Source organism: Macrobrachium rosenbergii, chromosome 59 (genome assembly GCF_040412425.1).
Source record: "Macrobrachium rosenbergii isolate ZJJX-2024 chromosome 59, ASM4041242v1, whole genome shotgun sequence".
NCBI classification, from domain to species: domain Eukaryota; kingdom Metazoa; phylum Arthropoda; class Malacostraca; order Decapoda; family Palaemonidae; genus Macrobrachium; species Macrobrachium rosenbergii.
This window is the reverse complement of record NC_089799.1, coordinates 22,517,428-22,530,495: the sequence shown is the minus strand read 5'-3', so window position 1 is coordinate 22,530,495 and position 13,068 is coordinate 22,517,428. Positions and strand designations below refer to the sequence as shown.

General features: G+C 32.8%; 1 long non-coding RNA gene across 1 annotated transcript in view; it reads right to left on the bottom strand.

The window, feature by feature from the left end:
- Positions 1-9,122: 9,122 nt before the first annotated feature.
- Positions 9,123-13,068, bottom strand: part of LOC136837539 (uncharacterized) — a 202,216-nt gene continuing 198,270 nt past the window's right edge. Inside the window, exon 5 of the long non-coding RNA XR_010852716.1 lies at positions 9,123-9,336. This is a non-coding gene — a long non-coding RNA (uncharacterized lncRNA). The remainder of the gene's footprint in view (positions 9,337-13,068) is intronic.

Here is a 13,068-nt window from a genome sequence, read left to right as displayed (position 1 = left end):
ACAAGGGCTACAGTTCCTTCATGGTTAAGTCTCACCATTCATTCTTTTTTTTTTTCGTGGGATATGGGGTTCAAAAGAGTTTTAGGTTACCAGTCCAACTGATCTGTGATTTTTGAAAAAATGCACCATCCAGATCCATTTTAATATTTATCATGTTATTATTTTTTCATGCTTTCAGACATTAAGTGTGTGATTAGCCAAAAACCTTTTAGGTATGAGAGGTTTGTCAAATAATTAACTAAAAACTATGAATCCGTTGCACGTAGGTATCTGAAAAATCATGTAGTTCTTTTATAATTTTTATCAAAATTCAATAAAACCTGTCACCTTTATCAGTGTCGGAGTTCGGGTGGCGTTCAACTCGTTTTTATAACAAATCTTTCTTTTTGCAAATTTCTATTTCTTTTTTCTAAGAGAAACCGTTTCTTTTATGGATCTTACTTTTTTCGTCTTCTTATCTATCATAGCTTCATGCTGGACTCCGTCATGACGTCTGGAGTATTGCATTCGTATCAGGGGTACTGTATCTCACCTTTTGTCCCCTTCTTTGAGAAGACTGAATCGAATGCAGTTTATTTGATTAAAATGATCCAAAGCCCATCTTAACTCTTGGTATTTTTTCTCTCCGCCGTAAGGTGGCTGCCACAACATTTAATGAACGGAAAAACGTAATTTTCGGGGGTAAGGGTCACTGACTGTTATTTAATTTTACTACTCATCTTTGATATGATTTTTTTTTACTCATAATCATAGATATAAACAAAGCTATCGTTCTTTTCGTGGTTAAGCCTCACCACCCCTTCTTCCTTTTTCTGTTTTCTTAGGTTATGGAGTTCGAAAGTGTTTTAGGTTACCAGTCTAGTCGGTTTATAACTAAAAAAAATCACCATCCAGATAGTTGTCAATTAGTATAAAATGATTAATTTTTTCACGAGATTTCAGACAGTAAGTGTGATTAGCCAAACACTTTTTAAGTATGAGGAGAGGTTTAAAATAACTGTCTGAAAATTATGAATACCTTACACATTATTGCCTAAAATGTCATTTAGTTCTTCAGCAATTTTTATCAAATGATAAAACTTGTCACCTTTATCAACACTGTCGGCGTCCGGATTGTGTATAACTTGTTTTGGAGAACACTTATTTAATTTCCAAAGTTTTTCCACCGCAAAGTGTTCATTTTATAGATACCACAATTTTTCGTTCTCTGATCTGTCTTAGCTTCGTGTTGGACTTCTTCATCCGATCTGAAGCAATGCATTCGTGTGAGGGTGCCTCTCCTTTTGTGCCCTTCTTTGATAGGGTTGAATCTAATGCAATTTGTCCGATCAATGATCCAAAGCCTATCTCATCTCTCGGTTTTCTTTCTATCCGCCACAAGGTGGCTTCTACCACATTTACTCTTTGGAAAGACGTAATCCTCAGATTGTAAGGGACACTGACTGTTATTCATCTTCTTTTTTTTTTTTTGTACTGCCCAGCCTTGGAATTATTATTTGTTATTTTTTTGCTCATAATCATAACTGACAATCAGAGCTATCGAACCCTTCGTGGTTAAACCTAACCACTCTTTCTTCCTTTTTCTTTTTCTTGTGATGTGGGGTTCAAAAAAGCTTGAGGTTACCAGTCCAACTTGTCTGTGATTATTAAAAAAAAACACTGCACCTTCCAGTTCAATTGTAATTAATGTTATGTCAGTATGTTTCCATGATATTTCAGACATTACGTGTGATTAGCCAAAAAGACTTTAGGCATGAGCAGAGTTTCAAATAATTACATAAAAATTATAAATGCGTTGCACATTGTTGTCTGAAATATCACGTAGTTCACTGATAATTTTTATAAAAATTCAATCGAACTTTTCACCTTTCTCAGCACTGTCGGTGTCCGGATTGCGTTCAACTTGTTTGGAGAATCTTTTTTCATTTTTCTATTTTTCCAAAGAAACTTTATTTCATAGATACGACAATTTTTTCGTCCCCTGGTCTATCATAGCACCATGTTGGACTTCTTCATCCCATCTGGAGCATTGCATTCGTATCAAGAGCAGCTCTCCTTTTGTACCCTTCTTTGATAGTATTGAATCTAACGCAATTTGTTTGATCAGTGATCCAAAGCCTATCTCATCTCTCGGTCCTCTTTCTCTCCACCGCAAGGTGGCTTCCACCATGTTTACTCTATGGAAATACGTTATCTTCGGATTGTTTGGGCCAGTGACTTTTTTTTACTGCCCAGCTTTGGATTTTCGTTTTTTAGTTTTCTGCAAAAGAAACTATTGTGTCGGCTTTGTCTGTCCGTCCGCACTTTATTCCGTCCGCACTTTTTTCTATCCGTACTTTTTCTGTCCGCTCTCAGATCTTAAAAACTACTGAGGCTAGAGGGCTGCAAGTTGGTATGTTGATCATCCACCCTCCAATCATCAAACATACCAAATTGCAGCCCTCTAGCCTCAGTAGTTTTTATTTTATTTAAGGTTAAAGTTAGCCATAACCGTGCTTCTGGCAACGATATAGGATATACCAACATCGGGCCATGGTTAAAGTTTCATGGGCCGCGGCTCATAAAGCATTATACCGAGACCACCGAAAGACAGATCTATTTTCAGTGGCCTTGATTATACGCTGTAGCGGCTGTACAGAAAACCTGACTTTGCCGAAGAAACTTCGGAGCATTTTATACTTGTTTTATTTATTCATTTAGACTTGGCTGAGAGTCCCAGTTACTTCTCGCTTTTTTTTCTTTATTAGATCATGGCTACGAAAGGGCTTTGGGCTACCAGCCCAATTGGTCCATGATTATTAAAAAAAAGCACCCTACATATTAATTTTAATTACTGTTATGTAATACATTTTTTCGTGATATTTCAGACGTTAAGTGTGATTAGCCAAAAATATTTTGGGTATGAGAAGCGGTATGAAATAATAACCTACAAAACCATAAGTTGTCAGGAAAGCAATAATCAATAGATAAGCCTACATATTTTTTTTACTTCTTTTTCTGTAAGTGCCTAGTTTGGCAATATATATTTAAAATTTCATAATACAAATTGTTTACGTACAGACGAAGCCAAATACCAGGTTGGTATCAATTCAAGTCTGGTATGAAAATATTTTCAAGGAGGAGGAACAACGCTGAATGCCTTTTCTATTGAAAACAGAAACGCGTTGGTATTAAAAATTGTGACCATATATATACAGTATATATATATATGTATATACATATATATATATATATATATATATATATATATATATATATATATATATATATATATATATATATATATATATATATATGTGTGTGTGTGTGTGTGTGTGTGTGGTATGTGTGTGTATATATATATGTATATTATATAAATATAAAGATATATATATTATATATATAATATATATGTGCGTGTCTGTGTATGATGTATATATTAACATGAATATTCTCAGTGTATATACGAACAGATAAAATGTCCTACTACTCGGAGCAAATACAGAGAATAAATTCGCGTGGCGAGCGGAAATATTTCAACCATGACAATATGTTCCCCGTGACAATACAGTTCACCACGAGATATATCACTGTATATAGCGCTTGAAAGATTTAAGGGCTATGACAGAAGGTCAGCAAAGACTGTTTAATAATAATTCCACCTGTTCCACAGGCCAATTCGGGTTATCAAGCACTTAGATCACTAATTTGTAATTTAGGAATGGATTTAATGAGCCTTCATAAGCACATTTTATATGGCTTTTTTTTTATCAGGATTCAGAATACTTTTTATTTATAATAAGCATTTTTCTTTAATATACAATTTATCTCATTTCACTCTTCTTTTAAGTTGTAAATTAAGATCGAATACAGACAGATACGGTCTCTTGCCATTCACTTAAAAACTAATGGCTGGAAAACTGTCTTAAGTGACGAATGCTTTTATTACAAACATTATTTAAACTTACAAATTTCTATAATCACTATTTTTTTTGTAATAAGCATGAAAACGTTTGAGTTAACCTTATCAATGATTTATATTTTCACAATGCCATCCTTAATGGAGCCATGTTCGTTCATGTCAGAGAGAACATTCGTGTCATAACCAGACATTCACTAATAAGCTGATGTACGTTAATAAGTAGATAAGTAATGTAATTAAGTCTAGTTCTAAAAGAGAAAGAGCACAAACAATATGAATATCAACTTAAGGATGCAAAAACTTTATTTATATACTGCAGAAAAATATGTAAAGATTACAGATTTTAAGGAGTGTACAGGTAAGTTATTATTTAGTTTTGACGACAGCAACAACATTTACTTGTGAATTTTTCATTGGACATTATATTGGTAACTTTGCTGGAGACTTGATAGCATAAAATAATTAGGATTATTCCAGCGCCGTTGAATTTGCAAAAATATACCTAAAACATGAATAATGGAATTTAAGATATCTGTTATGAATAAAATGTTTTGTCATTTTCCGAATAAAATGTTGTGTCATTTTCCAGCAGATAGTTTAGACAAATGCCAAAACCAGTTTACTAAGTCGTCAACTTAAAGTAGATATGAAGCTTAGGGAATAACAAAAGAGCACTTCAAGTCTTGCAATGAAACGGAGATAATCAGACGTTAAATGGTGAAGTTAAGCTTCCGTCTATCAGCTAAAAATGACTGAAAAATGAAGCTACCAATAGAGACATTGTTCTTACTCTGGAATAATGCTCGATGGGACCATTCATTTATTCTTTCGCGATAAATCAAAGACGAAAATTTAGCTCATATTACCCTGTTTTTGAGAGTTCCGTGGGCTCAACAGAACAGAAACGATGAGTTATTTTTTGTTATATTTCAAAATATGCCGATAGTTGAAATATATTTAGAGGGGTTTAAGATGCTTCCAATAATTTTAGGTAAGTTTAAGCTCAAATTAGTTTTACTTTTAAGTATTACTTAATTTTTACATCATTACAGACTCTGCCGGGTAATCAGTGTTAACTAAGGTTCCGATAAATTGTGTGACGCCTTTAAGGAAAGAACTACTTTTTAAGACCATAATCCCTTTCTTCTGAAAAAAGTATAGAATTTATTAATCTCCACGTCATCAAACCGCTTCCTCTATTTATGGACATTTTCGTAGGCAAAACACGTTGACGATGCCTTCGTATCCTGTAAAACAGTATGTGAGATATTAATGAGCGCTCTGCTCTAATCTTGGATTTAAACTGAACAAAAGAATGTAAAGCAGAATGCTATTTGTATATTTTTTCGTGGATTTAATGAGTTATCATGTCGTCTAAGTGAAGACCACGGCTGACTTGTTTTTTCAGCTGGACCCGGATATGTTCTACAGGTTATATTTAACAGCCTATTTCAGTTGCTCATACCTCGATGCAATATTGAGAGAGCTAATATCAGAGAGAGGGGAATATACAAACAAATAAGCTTAAATAAAAGAAAAATAACCCGTTATTGGCGAAAAGCATTAACCAGGCCATTAAGCAGTTGACCTCTTATACCAAACAGGTAAGCTTAAATAAAAGAAAAATAATGCAAATTATTAAAAGAGAAAAGCATTAACAGGTAATGTGTATGTTGACGACATAATTTGTGTTGCAGGAAACCAAGATAAAAACTTTTTTATGTATTCACGATGGAAATGGAAATGAGATGTCGAAGAAATAGTGGTATTTCTTCCTATGTGCATTTATAAAAAGTCAGTGTTTTATCTATGTTTTTAAGATATTATGTAGCCCTGAATATATATATGAAATAGATAAGATTAGGAATGCAGGCAAAAAAATTGAAATATCCTATAGTGTATACACATACACAAAACAGAAAGAACCTTGCACACACAAAAACACTTTTATAATAATAATATATATATATATATATATATATGAAAATATATATATATATATATATATATATATATATTATAAGAAATTTTTTATCTATATATTTTGATGAGAACAATCACTACACACACACACTGTAAAGGAACACATTGAACTACTTTATAAAAGAAAGTTACACATATGAATATATATATATATATATCAAAAGAAATATAAACTTTATATAGAGATATATATATATATCATATTTGTAAAACACATAGGGTAGTATGTTAATAGTTTCCAAACCTTTCCATGACACCTGTCAGGTGTGGATCTAGGTGGGTATGGTCTGTTTATCAGCAATGTCCCCAGAGAGTCTATTGTGATTTTTAGCCAAAATGAGTTTTAGCGCTACCCCCTACGGGACACCGGCCTGAGTGGGGATATGGATATCAGTTGTTCTTAGTATATATATTTTGTGACTTCACACTCTGCATCAGTCCTCGTCAATCTGGAAATAAAGTATGCATGCTTCTTAATGGATTGATAAATAAGATAATAATCATATATATATATATACATATATATATATATATATATATATATATATATATATATATATATATAATATATTTTTTTTTTTTTTTATCATATGATATATAATATTATTAGATGACACACACACACACATATATATATATATATATATATATATATATATATATATATATATATATATATATATATATATATATATATATATATGAAATGTATGTTTGTAAGTGAGTCTGTGCATGGGATGGATTGATAAGCCAAATTTCATATGTGAAAATGAAATGTGGATTTTGAAGGTGAAGGGAATGTGATAGGATGGACTGCCGTGCTTTGAGACGGTCGAGTCTTTCTTTAAGGATGTAGGAGGATATGTCTATGAATTTGCTATATCATTTGTAAGTGTTACGAAAGGAGCTTTGATGGCTCGGTCGGTAGAGCAGCAACCTCAGACTTCATAGAGGTCTGTGGCAAGGGTTCAATCCACGCAGCCGACCGGTCAGAGAAGGCGGACACTTTGCTATCTGTGTAGACATCCCGGGATTACGTATGTAATCAATGGATAGTTTTGCTGAAAGCAAATGGGTGTTACAGACTAATACACACATAAACAAAGCCACTCCAACATCTTCTAAAAAACATAACAGACACTTCACACGTCTTGAACTGTCGACCTAACCGCCCAGTTCTCCTCGCTGCTGGGAGAAAGGGAGCTGGGGATTTGGTACAATACATGTACACATTCGTTACCGGGGTCTAAGTGATGTCAGGCAGGGCAGCCGATCGAGGCTATGGCCTACCCCACCGCCAAATCAAAGTCCTTCAAAAGAAAGGCATCGTGCTTACCCCATATAAAAATGGGAAAAAAGCACGTTAAAATGAAGAAGAAGAAGATTTGTAAGTGTTACGAAGGAGTGGAAGACTTGGCAAGTGGTGGATAGATGGTGTTAGGGTTATATTGGTAAAGAAGGTCGTTGGTAGCCTGGAAGCAAATTCCTGGATGTATGCTAGTACTGCACCAGCCCCGGTTTTTTTTGCCATGCCCCTAGTTTAGGTTAGGTTAGGCTAGGTTGAGTTAAGTTAGGTTAGAGTAGTATATCGACAATAATTTGGGTGTGGGAAACATAATGAGATTATTTAAAAGAAAATTCTATGGATAGTTTTCAAGATAGGGCATCTGGCTTTTTTCAGGGAAAGGTTTCGGTACTCGTTTACATCTCGGGAAAATGCAGTCAGGAAACTTAAGAGAGCACGCAAAATAGAAGTGTCTGGCACTGTCTGTAGGTGTACGAAGAAGATGGTGAACGATTTCTGCACAGGGGTTTCTCCATTCTTGTAAATATATGAATGCAATGAATCTATTGTTTTTCAGAGCCACTCCTTACCGGCGCAAGCAGCTCAATAATTCATCATTATATATATATATATATATATATATATATATATATATATATATATATATATATATATATATATATATATATATATATATATATATATATTATTATTATTATTATTATTATTATTATTATTATTATTATTATTATTGTGAATACAAGATCCCTCTGGAGTCATCGCACGAAATGATATTGCTCTGAAGAAAATGCGAAGGAAAGTAATAAAATTTATCCACATACGTATCAATGTTTCGGTTCCTAATAAGAATTATGTAAACCTATTTCTCAGAGGTTTTGTGTCTTCCATTATTCATCCCTACAAACGCAATGACAGTGTTTCTTGAAAATGTATGTCTATCTATCTATCTAGCTATCTAGGTATCTATCTATCGGTTCCTAATAAGAATTATATAAATCTGTTTCTCAGAGGTTTTGTGTCTTCCATTATTCATCCCTACAAACGCAATGACAGTGTTTCTTGAGAGTGTATGTCTGTCTATCTATCTAGATATCTATGTATCTATCTATCTATCTACCTATCCATCATTTAACGTGACATTTTGAAAATTTAAGGTTAATTTCATTTATCTTTCTACTGATTTTTGCACAAAAGTTATAATCTATAATTTCCTTTCCATTTAGGAGGGGACGCATCTTTTCATTCCTTTTTTACCAACGATAATTACCTCATGAATTATATATTATCATTCTACTTTTCTATTTCTTTTCCCCTTAAAATGCTGACATATTTTCATTTAACAGTAATAATCATTTTAATCTAATAACACAGAAAAACTGACGAATCATTCTAGCAAAAATACGTCATCATTTGCATCTTAATTAACTGCCAAACGACATTTAATAGCTCAACGATTATTCACGATGCATGTGGATAACCGCATTTTCAGGATGGTTGGATTTTTAAAATGTCTGAGTTATAATAAAATAGAACGACATTAGTCCTAATATGTTTGATTTTGGTACCATTTGTGTTTCTATGAAACATATTGGAATTTTATGAATATTTAAAAAAAGTAAGAATGAATAAATAATAATTTACAGGTGCGCAAAAAAGTAATATGTAAAAGTTACATCATGTTATTTGGCTGCTTGTTCATTATGAAAATTCCTCTCTCGAACTATTTCTGGCGAATCTCAATAGATTTCATTTTTTTGAAATCCCCTTACGAGATTCAAGATTCAACAGACGAAAGAAAACTGAACAACTAACTTGCTCTTAAATTCTGCAAAGGTGAATCTCACTTGCTTTCATTTTTTTAAATCCCCTTACGATTACGAGAACAAGATTTTTCAGAACAAAAGCTGAATAATTAACTTACAAAGTCATCAATGTGCCAAGGTCTGATTGCAAAACGAGGAAATTGATTGCTGGTAATGGAGCTGTCACTGATGTACACGAGAAGCTGATGGGAGTGGTGATGTCGCTGTCAGGCGATAGCGAGTGAAAACTGATCCTTTGCTACTGGGGTTGAATGATTCTGTAGCAATCTTTGGAAGATTAATAGGGACGTGTGTCCCTGGGACGGTCTCAGTGTTCTCTCGAACTGTTGAATAAAAGAAAACGGTTTTATTTGAGAGCACACACCATGTATATTTTTCATGAAATATGTATTATTGGCAAGCATTTTGTGTTTGGGCAATCAAATGATTATGCAGAATAGCTTTAGTCCATTATCTTATATTGGTCTATGGCCCAGTTTCGTATCTGGTTTGGGATTATCAAAGTAATTTTTACAGCTAAGCGTAAATTTTTGGTTTCGAAAACATAGTTGTAATTCAGGTAACCATAAGTACTCGTAGAAAAAATATAGCATTGCCGCCTTCTCATGGGACAATCAAATACCTCTGATGAACTAAAAATAAAGTCGAGTCAGCAATATTTTAGCAAGGGATTTTTCCATTAGTGTAACTTCATTCTAAAGAAATACTGCAGCAACAACAAAAATAACACCTGATAATAATATTGATAATGAACACAGATATCTTATTAATAATATTAACAAAGAACACAATTTTCATTAATAATATAGGCAATGAAAACAGAAATCTCATTAACAGGATAAAAAGCAGACGTCTTCCAAAGGTTGAAAAAAATATATTATATTGGGTTTTTGGTAAACATGAATGTATTCTTTGCCTTTCAGATTTTTTGTATTTACTCTTCAGTTGCCAAATGCCAAAGATAATAATAATAATAATAATAATAATAATAATAATAATAATAATAATAATAATAATAATAATAATTATCTACCATACCTACTGGAAAATATTTAAGCTTATTTGTAAATGACTTTGAACTATGAACATTCTGCTGTGCAGAATTGGAACTCTTTATCTTATTGCTCCTGTCTAAATATGCTGAATATCAATAACGATAATAAAGCATGAGGAATGGGTGGAATACTTATTTGAATCACGAATTTGCTACATCTGAGATTTGAGAAAATGGATCTCAGAGGCAAAAAAAAAAAAAACACACACACACACACTAAAAATGGTAATGACACGAATGAATACATGGAAATTCCTCAATAAATTCACAAAAATGTGCCTGAGGAAAGAGAGAGAGAGAGAGAGAGAGAGAGAGAGAGAGAGAGAGAGAGAGAGAGAGAGAGAGAGAGAGAGAGAGAATAATTTGGGAAATGAATGAGAAAAAACTATTAATATTTCTAGAAGGAAAGTAGATTCTACAGTACCATCTACACTTTGTTTTGCAAAATCCCTAGTTGTTATGTGTAGAAAATATAGTAATTAAGAACAGATCATTGGAATATCTCAAGCTTAGGACTTCATCCTGACCTGGGCATGTCACTACAAAATTATCTGGCAATCTTCCGAAAGTCTTTCCTTGTTTTTCTTTGTTTCTGTTGAACCTTTTCATTGTCAATTTTGAAGGAAGGTTAAAAAAACTATAGCCTAATTTATTATCAGGCTGGTTATCAACCTGTTCATCTTCGAGCTCCGACAGTGTAACCTAAAATTTATAAAAGCATTTTTCGAAAGTCGCTTAGCAGAATTTTTACATAAATGCTAGAATGTTGGTAGTCTTAGTCTAAAACAGAAGAGTGACCTTCAGCAAATGGTATAAGCAACTCATATTGGGTTTAAGTAGTTATATCAGTTAGAGATCCTATTCTCCAGACGAAGACCAAGAGATATAATAATAATAATAATAATAATAATAATAATAATAATAATAATAATAATAATAATAATAATAATAATAAATATACAGAATTAAACATTTACGAGCCTGAATAACTTCCCATTCCAACAGATATGTCTGTCTTATGAAACCTCAAGAAAATGAATTACTTGTTTAAAATCCTTATAACTATTTCGTTGTTCTCCAAGGCCGTAAGAGACAGCCGTCTTGATATTTTCTTTTCCAGCATTTCTTTTCATGTTTCATTTCAAGTACTTTTAAACTGGGGTCTGTGCTGGCTCTTAAATCCTCTTGGCACTAATTTTTAACTGGGACTTTGCATAATATTACTTATGAAACACTGGGAGCTACAAAGCTCTCCATGAAGCATTAACTATAAGAAAAAACATTTGTGCATTAACGATAATAATAATGGTGATATAACCAATTTCTTTATCTTCTTTGAAGTATTATTTTTACTATTATTACTATTATTATTATTTTTTTTTTTTTAATTTTTTTTGGCCTATCAGTCATCCTACTCGACTGGGTGGTTTTTATAGTGTGGGGTTCCGGGTTTCATCCTGCCTCCTTAGGAGTCCATCACCTTTCTCACTATGTGCGCTGTTTCTAGTAGCACACTCTTCTGCACGAGTCCTGGAGCTACTTCGACATCTAGTTTTTCCAGATTCCTTTTCAGGGAGCTTGGGATCGTGCCTAGTGTTCCTATGATTATGGTTACAATTTCCACTGGCATATCACATACCCTTCTTATTTCGTTTTATTATTATTATTATTATTATTATTATTATTATTATTATTATTATTATTATTATTATTATTATTATTATTATTTTGGAAGAAGACCCTCTTTGAGGCAAACTTCGTTGAAAAGAATGGCTCTCTCTGTCTGTCGTTGAGCTTATATTTCGCCTTTTCAACTTGGCGTATGAGTTTCTTCGATTCAGCAGGTAAATTATAAAGCAGCTTTCCGAAGTTCATATAATATTCCGGCACTTCGGTAGACCTTGCTACCACTGAGGGAGTTGGATGGCACCATGGTAGCCTGCATGCAGGGAAATTAATACCCCTTTTCGGGTATAAATATTCCATGTGTGTGGCCCTGGTGCCGTCCACCTCCTTCAATGGCAGCAGGGTCTACCGAAGCGTCAGAACAATAAGTGAACTTCGGACAGCTGCTTTATAATTTACCTGCTGAAACGAAGAAACTTATACGCCAGAGTGTCATTCTATTATTACTACTACTACTACTACTATTATTATTATTATTATTATTATTATTATTATTATTATTATTATTATTATTATTATTATTTATAAGACTTTCAAGCTTCAAAGGTCTGCATGGAATAATAACTATGTGGAAAAATCATTTGTCTTAATGATAATAATGATGATGATAATCAACTTCAGTGGTCTGGTTAAACTAAGGTATACTTAACTTTTCTTCTTTTAGGTATTATTATTATTATTATTATTATTATTATTATTATTATTATTATTATTATTATTATTATTATTCGCTTACAAACTTCCGGAATACTGTCCCACAGCGAGAAGCCTCCGCAGAATCTTAATCGCATCGAAGGTTATGATCTAGTCTTACAAAGGTGACTTTTAATTAAAGTTTTTTTAATAAACTTCCTACTTTGATCGCTAGGAGTTCTTTAAAGATAATATGGTGTTAGTATTACAGGCTTTATTTCATTTTAATAACCACACATCTCTCCGATTCTGGGTCATTTGTTCAACGTATTGTACTCTTTGGCATACATGTCTATATGGCTATATGTCATCAGTTTCTACGTGCTTTTTTTTTTTATTCCATACACATTTTGTATCATCACTTGAGTTATTTTAAACTTTCGAATGCCAATGCGTTGTTAGTGGAAATGGTTAACTATCGAGAGAGAAAGAATACATACATACATACATACATACATACATATACATATATATATATATATATATATATATATATATATATATATCACACATTACCACAGGTGAAAATAAGAAATGGGGTGTAGGTCCTGACCGGTTTCTGACTTTTATTTCCAAGCCATTGACGAAGGACTGATACAGAGTGTGAGAAGTCACAAATATA